Source organism: Balaenoptera musculus, chromosome 3 (genome assembly GCF_009873245.2).
Source record: "Balaenoptera musculus isolate JJ_BM4_2016_0621 chromosome 3, mBalMus1.pri.v3, whole genome shotgun sequence".
NCBI lineage: Eukaryota > Metazoa > Chordata > Mammalia > Artiodactyla > Balaenopteridae > Balaenoptera > Balaenoptera musculus.
The window spans coordinates 154,468,484-154,480,708 of NC_045787.1; positions in this window are offsets into that span (position 1 = coordinate 154,468,484).

Sequence of the window (12,225 nt, forward strand, 5' to 3'; positions counted from 1 at the left end):
GAGACCCACTTCAGACCTAAGGACACGTACAGACTGAAAGTGAGGGGATGGAAAAAGATATTCCATGCAAATGGAAATCAAAAGGAAGCTGGAGTACAATTCTCATATGACACAAAATAGACTTTAAAATAAAGACTATTACAAGAGACAAAGAAGGACACTACATAATGATCAAGGGATCAGTCCAAGAAGAAGATATAACAATTGTAAATATTTATGAACCCAACATAGGAGCACCTTAATACATAAGGTAAATGCTAACAGCCATAAAAGGGGAAATTGACAGTAACACAATCATAGTAGGGGACTTTAACACCCCACTCTCACTAATGGACAGATAATCTAACATGAAAATAAATAAGGAAACACAAGCTTTAAATGAAACATTAAACAAGATGGACTTAATTGATATTTATAAGACATTCCATCCAAAAACATCAGATTACACTTTCTTGTCAAGTGCTCATGGAACATTCTCCAGGATAGATCATATCTTGGGTCACAAGTCAAGCATTTGTAAATCTAAGAAAATTGAAATCGTATCAAGTATCTTTTCCGACCACAACACTATGAGACTAGATATCAATTGCAGGAAAAAATCTGTAAAAAATACAAACACATGGAGGCTAAACAATACACTACTAAATAATCAAGAGATCACTGAAGAAATCATAGAGGAAATCAAAAAATACCTAGAAACAAATGACAATGAAAACGCGATGACCCAAAACTTATGGAATTCAGCAAAAGCAGTTCTGAGAGGGAAGTTTATAGCAATACAATCCTACCTCAAGAAACAAGAAACATCTCAAATAAACAACCTAACCTTACACCTAAAGCAATTAGAGAAAGGAAAATAAAAAAACCCCAAAGTTAGCAGAAGTAAAGAAATCATAAAGATCACATCAGAAATAAATGAAAAAGAAATGAAGGAAATGATAGCAAAGATCAATAAAACTAAAAGCTGGTTTTTTGAGAAGATAAACAAAATTAATAAACCATCAGCCAGACTCATCAAGAAAAAAAGGGAGAAGACTCAAATCAACAGAATTAGAAATGAAAAAGGAGAAGTAACAACTGACACTGCAGAAATACAAAGAATCATGAGAGATTACTACAAGCAACTCTATGCCAATAAAATGGACAACCTGGAAGAAATGAACAAATTCTTAGAAAAGCACAACCTTCTGAGACAGACCAGGAAGAAATAGAAAATATAAATAGGCCAATCACAAGCACTGAAATTGAAACTGTGGTTAAAAATCTTCCAACAAACAAAAGCCCAGGGCCAGATGGCTTCACAGGCAAACTCTATCAAACATTTAGAGAAGAGTTAACACCTATCCTTCTCAAACTCTTCCAAAATATAGCAGAGGGAGGAACACTCCCAAACTCATTCTACGAGGCCACCATCACCCTGATACCAAAACCAGACAAAGAGGTCACAAAGAAAGAAAACTACAGGCCAATATCACTGATGAACATAGATGCAAAAATCCTCAACAAAATACTAGCAAACAGAATCCAACAGCACATTAAAAGGATCATACACCATGATCAAGTGGGGTTTATCCAAGGAATGCAAGGATTCTTCAATATACGCAAATCAATCAATGTGATACACCATACTAACATATTGAAGGAGAAAACCCATATGATCATCTCAATAGATGCAGAAAAAGCTTTTGATGAAATTCAACACCCATTTATGATAAAAACCCTCCAGAATGTAGGCATAGAGGGAACTTACCTCAACATAATAAAGGCCATATATGACAAACCCACAGCCAACATCATTCTCAATGATGAAAAACAGAAACCATTTCCTCTAAGATCAGGAACAATACAAGGATGCCCTCTCTCACCACTATTATTCAACATAGTTTTAGAAGTTTTAGCCGCAGCAATCAGAGAAGAAAAAGAAATAATAAGAATCCAAATCGGAAAAGAAGAAGTAAAACTGTCACTGTTTGCAGATGACATGATACTATACATAGAGAATCCTAAAGATGCTACCAGAAAACTACTAGAGCTAATCAATGAATTTGGTAAGGTAGCAGGATAGAAAATTAATGCACAGAAATCTCTTGCATTCCTATACATTAATGATGAACAATCTGAAAGAGAAATTAAGGTAACACTCCCATTTACCATTGCAACAAAAAGAATAAAAATACCTAGGAATAAACCTACCTAAGGAAACAAAAGACCTGTATGCAGAAAACTATAAGACGCTGATGAAAGAAATTAAAGTTGATACAAACAGATGGAGAGATATACCATGTTCTTGGATGGGAAGAACCAACATTGTGAAAATGACTGTACTACCCAAAGTAATCTACAGATTCAGTGTAATCCCTATCAAACTACCAATGGCATTTTTCACAAAAATAGAACAAAAAATTTCACAATTTGTATGGACACACAAAAGACCCCGAATAACCAAAGCAAGCTTGAGAAAGAAAAATGAAGCTGGAGGAATCAGGCTCCTGGACTTCAGACTATACTACAAGGCTACAATAATCAAGACAGTATGGTACTGGCACAAAAAGGGAAATATAGATCAATGGAACAGGATAGAAAGCCTAGAGATAAACCCACGAACATATGGTCACCTTATTTTTGATAAAGGGGGCAAGAACATACAATGGAGAAAAGACAGCCTCTTCAATAAGTGGTGCTGGGATAACTGGACAGCTACATGTAAAAGAATGAAATTAGAACATTCTCTAACACCACACACAAAAATAAACACAAAATGGATTAAAGACCTAAATGTAAGGCCAGACCCTATAAAACTCTTAGAGGAAAACATAGGCAGAACACTCTCTGACATGAATTGAAGTAAGATCTTTTTTTTGATCCACCTCTGAGAGTAATGAAAATAAAAACAAAAATAATTAAACTTAGAAGCTTTTGCACAGCAAAGGAAACCATCAACAAAACGAAAAGAAAACTCACAGAATGGGAGAAAATATTTGCAAATGAAGCAACCGACAAGGGATTAATCTCCAAAATATGCAAACAGCTCATGCAGCTTAATATCAAAAACACAAACAACCCAATCATAAAATGGGCAGAAGATCTAAATAGACATTTCTCCAAAGAAGACATACAGATGGCCAAGAGGCACATGAAAAGATGCTCAACATCACTAATTATTAGAGAAATGCAAATCTACACTACAATGAGTTATCTCCTCACACAGGTTAGAATGGCCATCATCAAAAAATCGACAAACAATAAATCCTGGAGAGGGTGTGGAGAAAAAGGAACCCTCCTGCACTGTTGTTGGGAATGTAAATTGGTATAACCACTATGGAGAACAGTATGGAGATTCCTCAAAAAACTAAAAATAGAATTTCCATATGATCCAGCAATCCCACTCCTGGGCATATATCCAGAGAAAACCATAATTCAAAAGGATACATGCACCCCGATGTTCACTGCAGCACTATTACAGTAGCCAGGACATGGAAGCAACCTAAATTTCCATCAGTAGAGGAATGGGTAAAGATTATGTGGTACAAATATAGATGGAATATTACTCAACCATAAAAAAAGAATGAAATAATGCCATTTGCATCAACATGGATGGACCTAAAGATTGTCATTCTGAGTGAAGTAAGCCAGACAGAGAAAGACAAATACCTTATGATATCACTTATATGTGGAATTTAAAGAAATGGTACAAATGAACCTATTTACAAAACAGAAGTTGAGTCACAGATGTAGAAAACAAACTTGTGGTTACCAGTGGGGAGGGATAAATTGGGAGCCTGGGATTGACATATACCCACTACTATATATAGAATAGATAATTAATAAGAACCTACTGAATAGCACAGGGAACTCTATTCAATATTCCGTAATGACTTATATGGGAATAGAATCTAAAAAAAGTGGATATATGTGTATGTATAACTGAGTCACTTTGCTCTACAGCAGAAACTAACACAACCTTGTAAATCAACCATACTCCAATAAAAAAATTTAAAATAAAATACAATGGTAGGTAGAAAAATGGGCATACAATATTGTACATACTACGCAACTCATATTCTGAAAAGACATTAGCATTGAAAATATATTGAAATGTTAATAGTAGTTATCTCAGGGTTAGTAGAATTATTGTTTTAAATTCTCTTCTTTGAATTAATCAAATTCTCTGAAATAAGATATTGCTTTTAAAAGACATATCTATGTTTCCACCAGTTTAACATGACATTTTAATACATAATAAAATAAATTATTTTAAATTAAAAAATAAAATAAAATACACTTTAAAATTTAGATTTAAAAAGTAAGTAATTTAAAAAGTAAATAGTAAGGGAAAAAATTAGTAGAAAAGTCAGTAGGAAGCAGGACGTCAAGGTAAAGTATTAAGCATAGGAGACATTCGATGCCAGTTTAGTAGTTCTCAGCTAAGTGTAGAAACAAGCCTGTTGCCCAAGGCCCATGGATGAAGCTCTGGGCAGGGCAGGAGTGGCCTGGCCATCATTCTCCCTGGATTGAAGGCAGTGAGGGTGACAGGACTGAGCACAGAGTGCAGAGCTGGAAAGGGACCTTAGCAATCATCTTGCCCAGAATCTCCAGACTCAGTGCTGCTGGGGACTCATAAGCCCCAAACATTCTTCAGCAGAGGTAGGAGGAGTGAGGAAGAAGGAGCAGGGAAGACCCACACAAGCCCTGGGTGCCACTGAGAAGGGCCCACAGGGCACACAGTGGGCAAAACAGCCCTCTCCTGTCTGAGGTCTGGAGGTAAATAACACTGACCAAACAGGAAATCAAGGAAGCGGCCCAGCCAAGGAGCGTACAGCTGCCAGAATTGCCACGGTTCAGGGTGCTGTTGCTGGAGCCACATGAGGAGTAAGCAGGTTGGTCCACCTTCCCATCTCTCTGGTGCCTCTCCTCCCTCACCCTCTTCTTCCCCCAGAACCAAGGGGACCCCAGAGACTCCTTGACTGGCAACAACTCACCCTAAAGTGTTAGCTGCCCCTGACCTGTGAGTCACTGTGGGTCATCTCCTTCCCTCACACACTCCTACTGATGCTGGGAGCCAGAATGACACACAGAGTGACCAGGAACCAGGCTGCGCTCTCTCCACTGTTTCTAGCTGTGTGGTGTGGCCTTGCAGGTTACTTGGTGTCTCTGAGCCTTGCTTTCATCATCTGTAAAATGGAAGCAATAGCACTGTACTGTTAAATGAATTACAGTATGTAAAGCACAGAACCTCGCTCAGAAGGAGTGGTCAACCACTGTGACTACTCGCACTGGAGCCAAAGCCTTGGGCACCCAGTTCACTTGCCTCTTGCACAGCTGTGAGCCAGCTCTGCCTCTCCCTGAGCCAGGCCAGGCCCTGCCCTCATTTTTCCCCTTCTCCACTGCCCAGCACCACCCCTCCCTGTATCTTCTGCTCCCCGGGACCTCCGGAACACAGAAGGGTCAATGGGCTTACTCATGAAGATGACTGGAGAGACAAGAGGTGTTATTTACTTGAAAGTTTGTGTCTCTGCCGAATTCATATGTCGAAGCCCTAACCCCCAATGTGATGGTGCTTGGAGGTGGACCCTTCAGAATGTAGTTAAGTTTAGACGAGATCGTGACAGAGGAGTCCCCTTGATGGGAATAGTGCCCTTAGAAGAAGAAGAGGAAGAAACCAGAGCCCTCTCTTGCTCCACCATGTGAGGACACTGCAAGAAGGTGGCCATCTGCAAGTCGGGGAGAAACTGATGGTCCTGAGGACCCAAAACTCAGCAGGGCCAGAACAGACCCCAGACCTTCCCTTCCAAACCCAGCCTCTGCCACATGCCTCAGGCCTTAGCAATGCAGACCTCAGAGGAGAACTATCTTCACTTCTTGATTTGGAATTCAGTTCAACATTTCCCATATGAGTCTTCCGAGCCAGACACCAGGCTAGGGGCTGGAGCTTCAACAACAAATGTGAGCTTTGTTGACCTGAAATAAATAGACTGCCAGATGTTTCTCCAGCAAAGATGGGTTTATTTGGGATCAGCAGAGAATTACAATTCGGAGTCTGCAACCACGTGCAAGTCTCCTGGACAGCAAGGGAAGGAGAATGCTTTTATAGAGGGGAAAAAGGAAGTTGGGAGGGCTATAGTAAACAAAGAGTCCATGGCTTTTTGTTGGCTGAGTCCTTACCAGAAAATGAGTCTCTTCATCCCGTTGGGCTCTGCTATCATTGCAAGGTCTGAGAGCTCCCACTTCTGCTCTCCCAACTCTCTTTAACTGAGGTTTCTGATGATTAATTTTTTAATATTCCCTCCTTTGAAGCAAGATCTTGCTCTGAAAGCATAACTGGTCAAGAGTCAGGTTTTCTAGTTTCAGCGACTTTTTGTCTCGATGTCAAGGAAAACCTTTCCTGGGTATAGTGTCTCACACTGGAGAGAAAGTGCACAGATTGGAGACCTATTAAGGTCACATTCAAGTAACAAAGAGAGGTAGGAGAGAGACGTCTCAGGCACTTTTTACCTAAAGTTCAAGATCATAGACATTGAAGATCATCTGAAGTGTTATGTATCATCAAAGGTTTGGTGACAAACTTCCAACATTCCTGGTCCAGATTCTTGGGAAAGTTGTCTCATCAGATGTCATCTGCTTCAATTTAAGGACATTTTTATTTTAAGGTCACCAGATGATGTGCAGGTCCAATCAAGGTTTGACACTTTCTTTAGCTGTATCATGTGAATCTAAGAGTCTACTCCTTGGAGTTTGGCAGCCCAAGGTTGGTTAGCAGTACCTGATAGGAGTCTTTTCAGTGAGGTTAAAGAGAGTTCTTCTGGAGGTGAATTTTCCAATATGAAGTATCTAGGTTGCAAGGTATGATGCTTAAGGCCTTCATCTCCCAAGAGCGCACTGTGAAAATACTGCTCTACCAAGGAATGGTTATTTTTAATAGAAGCAATTAGATCTTTGCAATATTGAAGTATCTCTCCTTTTATCATCTGTGGGTCAAAAGAAACAGGAGCCAAGTGCATGGGGCATCCTGTGACTATCTCAAAGGATGAGAGTTTATGGGTTACAAAAAGAGTGATCTTGAGATTTAGAAGGACCAATGGTAATGCTTTTGACAAAGGTATTTGGAGGGACTCTACGAATTTTTGCTGATTGAGTTTTTTTCTTTTTTATAAATATATTTATTTATTTATTTATTTTTGGCTGCATTGGGTTTTCGTTGCCGCGTGTGTGCTTTCTCTAGTTGCGGTGAGCAGGGGCCACTCCTTGTTGCGGTGCAGGGGTCTCTCATTGCAGTAGCTTCCCTTGTTGCGGAGCAGAGGCTCTAGGCACATGGGCTTCAGTAGTTTTGGCATGTGGGCTCAGTAACTGTGGCTCGTGGAGAACAGGCTCTGTAGTTGTGGCGCACAGGCTTAGTTGCTCCGTGGCACGTGGGATCTTCCTGGACCAGGGATCGAACGTGTGTCCCCTGCATTGGCAGGCGGACTCTTAACCACTGCGCCACCAGGGAAGTCCCTGATTGAGTTTTAATAATGCCATTAGTGCATTCAACTAAACCAGAGGATTGAGGGTAATAAGCACAGTGGAATTGTAAAACCTGCCAAATAGCACCGTTTGTTAAAGCACTTATCCAGCAAATTAGGTTTTACCCCTCAATCACTATGAAGTTTGAAAGGAGTTTCCGAGGTAAGGATAATTTTTTCCTGATGGAATTTAGCCACAGAAGAGGCAGTCGTCTCCAAGAGAAAGCTTCAGTCCAGTGTGAAAACACACAGACCATGACTAAAACATATTTATATCCATGAGATGAAGGAAGTTGAATGAAATCCATTTGTCAGACCTTGAATTGTCCATTGGGCCAATTAAGATGTCCTGGATCAGGTACTTCCCTGGCGGTCCAGTGGTTAAGACTTCGACTTCCAGTGCAGGGGGTGCAGGTTTGATCCCTGATCAGGAAGCTAAGATCGCACATGCCTCGTGGCCAAAAAACATAAAACAGAAGCAATGTTGTAACAAAATTCAATAAAGACTTTAAAAATGGTCCATATCAAAAAAGTTTTTTAAAATAAATAAATAAAATAAAATGTCCTGGAGCAGTATGAATAGGCTTCCCTGGGTTGTACTTTATGTAAGTGGGGCAGTGTGGTAGGCACTTTTTTGTGGCCTTGTTCATTTTTCCCCACCAACATTGACTCATGAATGCTATCATTTTGTCAGTAGACCAGTGGTTTAATGCATGTACAGTGGTGAGGAGTGGGAATTTTAGAGTATCTGGTAGGAAGGGGTTATTATGTGGTCTGAACCAGAGTTTTCTCTTTTTATCAAATCAACAATTTTGTTGAATTTCCAATCTTGTTTTTTCCTTCCTGAGGCCAATTGTTAAGTTTCTCTAGCCAGTTTTTCTAAGTTATCATTTGGGAAAATATTCCTTTGGCCCATGACAGAGGTTTGGCTGCTGTTGGTCCCTTTAAGGGCAGCATTCCTTGCCAAAATGTCAGCAAGGTGATTTCCCTTAGCTTCCAGAAAGTCAAGTTTAGAATGCCCCAGAATCTTAATAATAAAGTGGCAGGTTAAAATATTGCATCTAATAATTCCTGAACATGGGGACCATTATAAATTTTATCTTCACTGGAAGAAAGGAAGCCACACTGCTTTCACAACATTCCAAAATCATGAGCTACACAGAAAGCATGTCTACTATCAGTATAACATTGGCGGTTTTGTCCTTGACTAAAGTACAAGCCTGTGTAAGAGCCTCTAACTCAGCCTGTTGGACTGAAGTAGCCATGGTAAAGATGCTGCCTCAACAACATCAAAAGGAGTTGCAACTGTATATCCAGCGCAATATTTACCATTGTCACCTTTTAAATAGGAACCATCAGTGAACAGTGAGAAGTCAGCGTTACTCAAAGAAATTTTCTGCAAATCATCATGAGGAATCAGAAAGTGATCCATCAGCATTAAACAGTCAGGAGGGACATCAGATGGAGGGAGGAGAGTAGCATGGGTAAGGATATTAGAACATGAAAGAGTTACGTAAAGAGCGTTAACAAAAGGACTTCACAGGAGGTGAGGCAGCTGACTGAGAAGTGTTGACCGTGATGAGGATTCTAGAGAGCTTCTACTACGTGAGATATAAAAATGGTTAAAGGGGATCCCACAATGATTTTCTCAGTGGTCTTAACCAAAATGGCTGTACCTGTAATGGCACTAAGGCAAGGGGGGTATCCCTGTGCCATTGGGTCCAGTTGCTGCCTTATAATACCCTATAGGTTGCTGGTAGTCCCCGTATTGTTGGATGAATACTCCAAAGGCATTCCCTTCCTTTTCAAAGACAAAAAGGTAAAAGGGAATCTGATAATTGGGCTGCCTAAGGGACAGGTGAGATCATCAAACTCTCCTTTAAGGCCTTGAAAGCTATGTTGTCAGGTTCTTCCCATAAAATTGGGACGGTGTTGCTATTCTTTAGTAAAACATACAGAGGTTTGGTCATAAGAGAAATTTGGAATCCAATTTCAGCAATAAACAACTAGCCTGAGAAAACTTCCCAGTTGGTGCTTAGTTTTGGGTTTTGGGAAATGTAGGACACTATGAAATCTATCTGGATCTCGGTTTAGCTCTTGTTCTGATACCAGATTCTCTAAATACCAAACCTGGGTTTGCTTCATCCCCCAACACTGAAGTCTGGTGGGTAAAGGGGGCCTCTGATGACCACCAGCCTCGCAAAGTGACAAATGTGAGGCAAGGGAGGTGCAGGGTAAGTTGGGAGCGGACTAAGGCCTATCATAGACAGACTAGTCAGAGGAGACCCATCCAATAGACTGCAAATTCCAAAAGTGATTAATGGAGGCACAATATATATTCTTCATAAATATGTGTATTTAGGATATATTATACTTAAGGAATATTAGAATAGCCTCACTAGCTTTCAAATTTTTTATCATCACCCAGTGAAAGAAGAAATATAACTTACATCTTTACCCAGTACCCAAGAGGTACCTATCCATTGATGTACCTATATACCCAACTACATCCAAATTTTTAACTGAAACAAAAGTTCCACAAATAAATAAATAAAATATAAAATACTTAGTTTTAAGGATGGTCACTCTAATATTTTCTACTCAATTGTACTTCATTTTATTTTATTTAAAAGATAGCTGAGAATATATATAAAATCTTTAAAAATTAATTTAAAAAAAAAAACCTGAATTCATAGGTACAAAGTACAGATTGGTGGTAGCCAGAGGCAAGCAGTGAGGGGTGGGTAAAATGGGTGAAGGTGGTCAAAAGGTACAAACTTCCACTTATAAGATAAACAAGTCATGAGGATGTAATGTACAACACTACACAGTGACTGTAGTTAACAATACTGCATTGTATATTTGAAAGTTGCTAAAAGAGTAGATCTTAAATGTTCTCATCACAAGAAAAAAAATGTGTAACTATGTTTGGTGATGGATGTTGACTAGACTTATTGTGGTGATCATTTTGCAATAATACAAATATTGAATCATGACGTTGTATGCCTGATATGAATAAAATGTTATATGTCAATTATACCTCAATTTCAAAAAACATTCTGAGTGTGTCTGTGAGTGTGTTTCTGTGAGTGTGATGAGATAAAAATAAATAAATCCATTCAGTCATTCATTCATTAAAAGATTATGACTCTTCAGTTCAAATTGATTTCAAAACTGAATGGTGTTGCAATATTTTACAAGTGTTGATCTAAATTACTTTGTCCAAGAGACAATAAATAAACTAACTGATAAACTGAATAATCACCTAATGTGCTAATTTCCCACCTTTTTATCTTCGTACGTTAGTTGTAAATAGAATACATCTGCATGTTATATGATGAGAAAGAGAGAAAGACAAGTTGGGATTGTTACTGAGTCCAAGCTCGCTCTGCTCGAGGCATGACAGGCCAATAAATCAGAGACGAGGTGTTGAGGCAAGGAATACGACTTTATTCAGAAAGCTGGCAGACTGAGAGGATGGCAGACTAATGTCTCAAAAGAACCATCTTATTGGGGTTTGGATACCAATTTCTTTTATAGAACAGAGAAGGGGAGGAGATGAGGAAGTAAAGTAAAAAGGCCATTAAGTTTTGCAAATGTCCCCTGGAATGGCCAGTCTCAGAGGGGATGTGTTAATTTCTTCTTTCTTGCAGCCATCCACAGGTGGACGGGGTTAGGATGTTTCCCTGAACAAAGGCACTTTGGTTTAACATTCAGGCAGAGGAACAGGGTTCCCCGAGGCAGGCCATTATGTATAGACAGTATCCTTTTAGTGAACAAAAGCAGCAGAAAGCAAAGGTTTTAACCTTTAGTAAAAGAAACAGATACAACATGTAGTCAGATTTGTCTCTTCCCTGTTACAGAAGGAGAGGGAGCGACTCTCCTTTGCCTGGAGTTCTCTGTGGTCAAGACAAATCTCCAAAACTCTGGGCTCATACAGCAGAATTTAGGGGGGTGCATCCTATACTTGTGCACTCGTGTATGTCCCATGACCCACATACAGTCTTAGAGATTAAAGGGAGGCACAGGCCCCCGGGGTGTAAACATGAGACACCCACAAACATAATCACCTCCACAGTGGCTCCACATACACTTCCACATACCATCACGCAGACAGAGCCTGCCATCTCTTCATTCAACACAAAATACACAATAATTGCCTCTAGCAATGTAGACTTACATCCACACTCAAGCACACAATGGGGAGACAATACTAGCCCTGCTCACCTGAGAGATATAACCACCTACTGCCCCCTCTCTTCACCACCCACACCTAGCCAAACAGAACTGCTAATTAAGGACCAGAAATACTCAAGTGCCTGGGCTCCAAGGAGGGGGCCCTGTGATGGGAAAGGGGGACACTGCATGCTGAACACCTTGTGTTTTGGTAATTCCAAGGGGGCACCAGCAGCCTGGCCAGAGATAGATGGGCCAAACTGGAGCAACTGCAGTGCCGCCTCCTGCTGGAGGAGAGTCCCAGGTGGGGAAGGTCCTTGAGAAATGGGAAGGTCCCCACAACTCAGCTCCCTCTGTCTTGAAGTTTCTGAAAAAAAAAAAAAGCTACTCTGCTGTCTCAAATTTAATGAATATTTAGAGCTCCCCATTCAACAGATATTTATTGAGCACTTACTATGGGTCAAGAACTGGGATACAGCAGTGACCAAAATGGCATTCCCTGACCTTGTGGAGTTTCCATTTTCTGTAGAGGGAGACTATAAATATATAG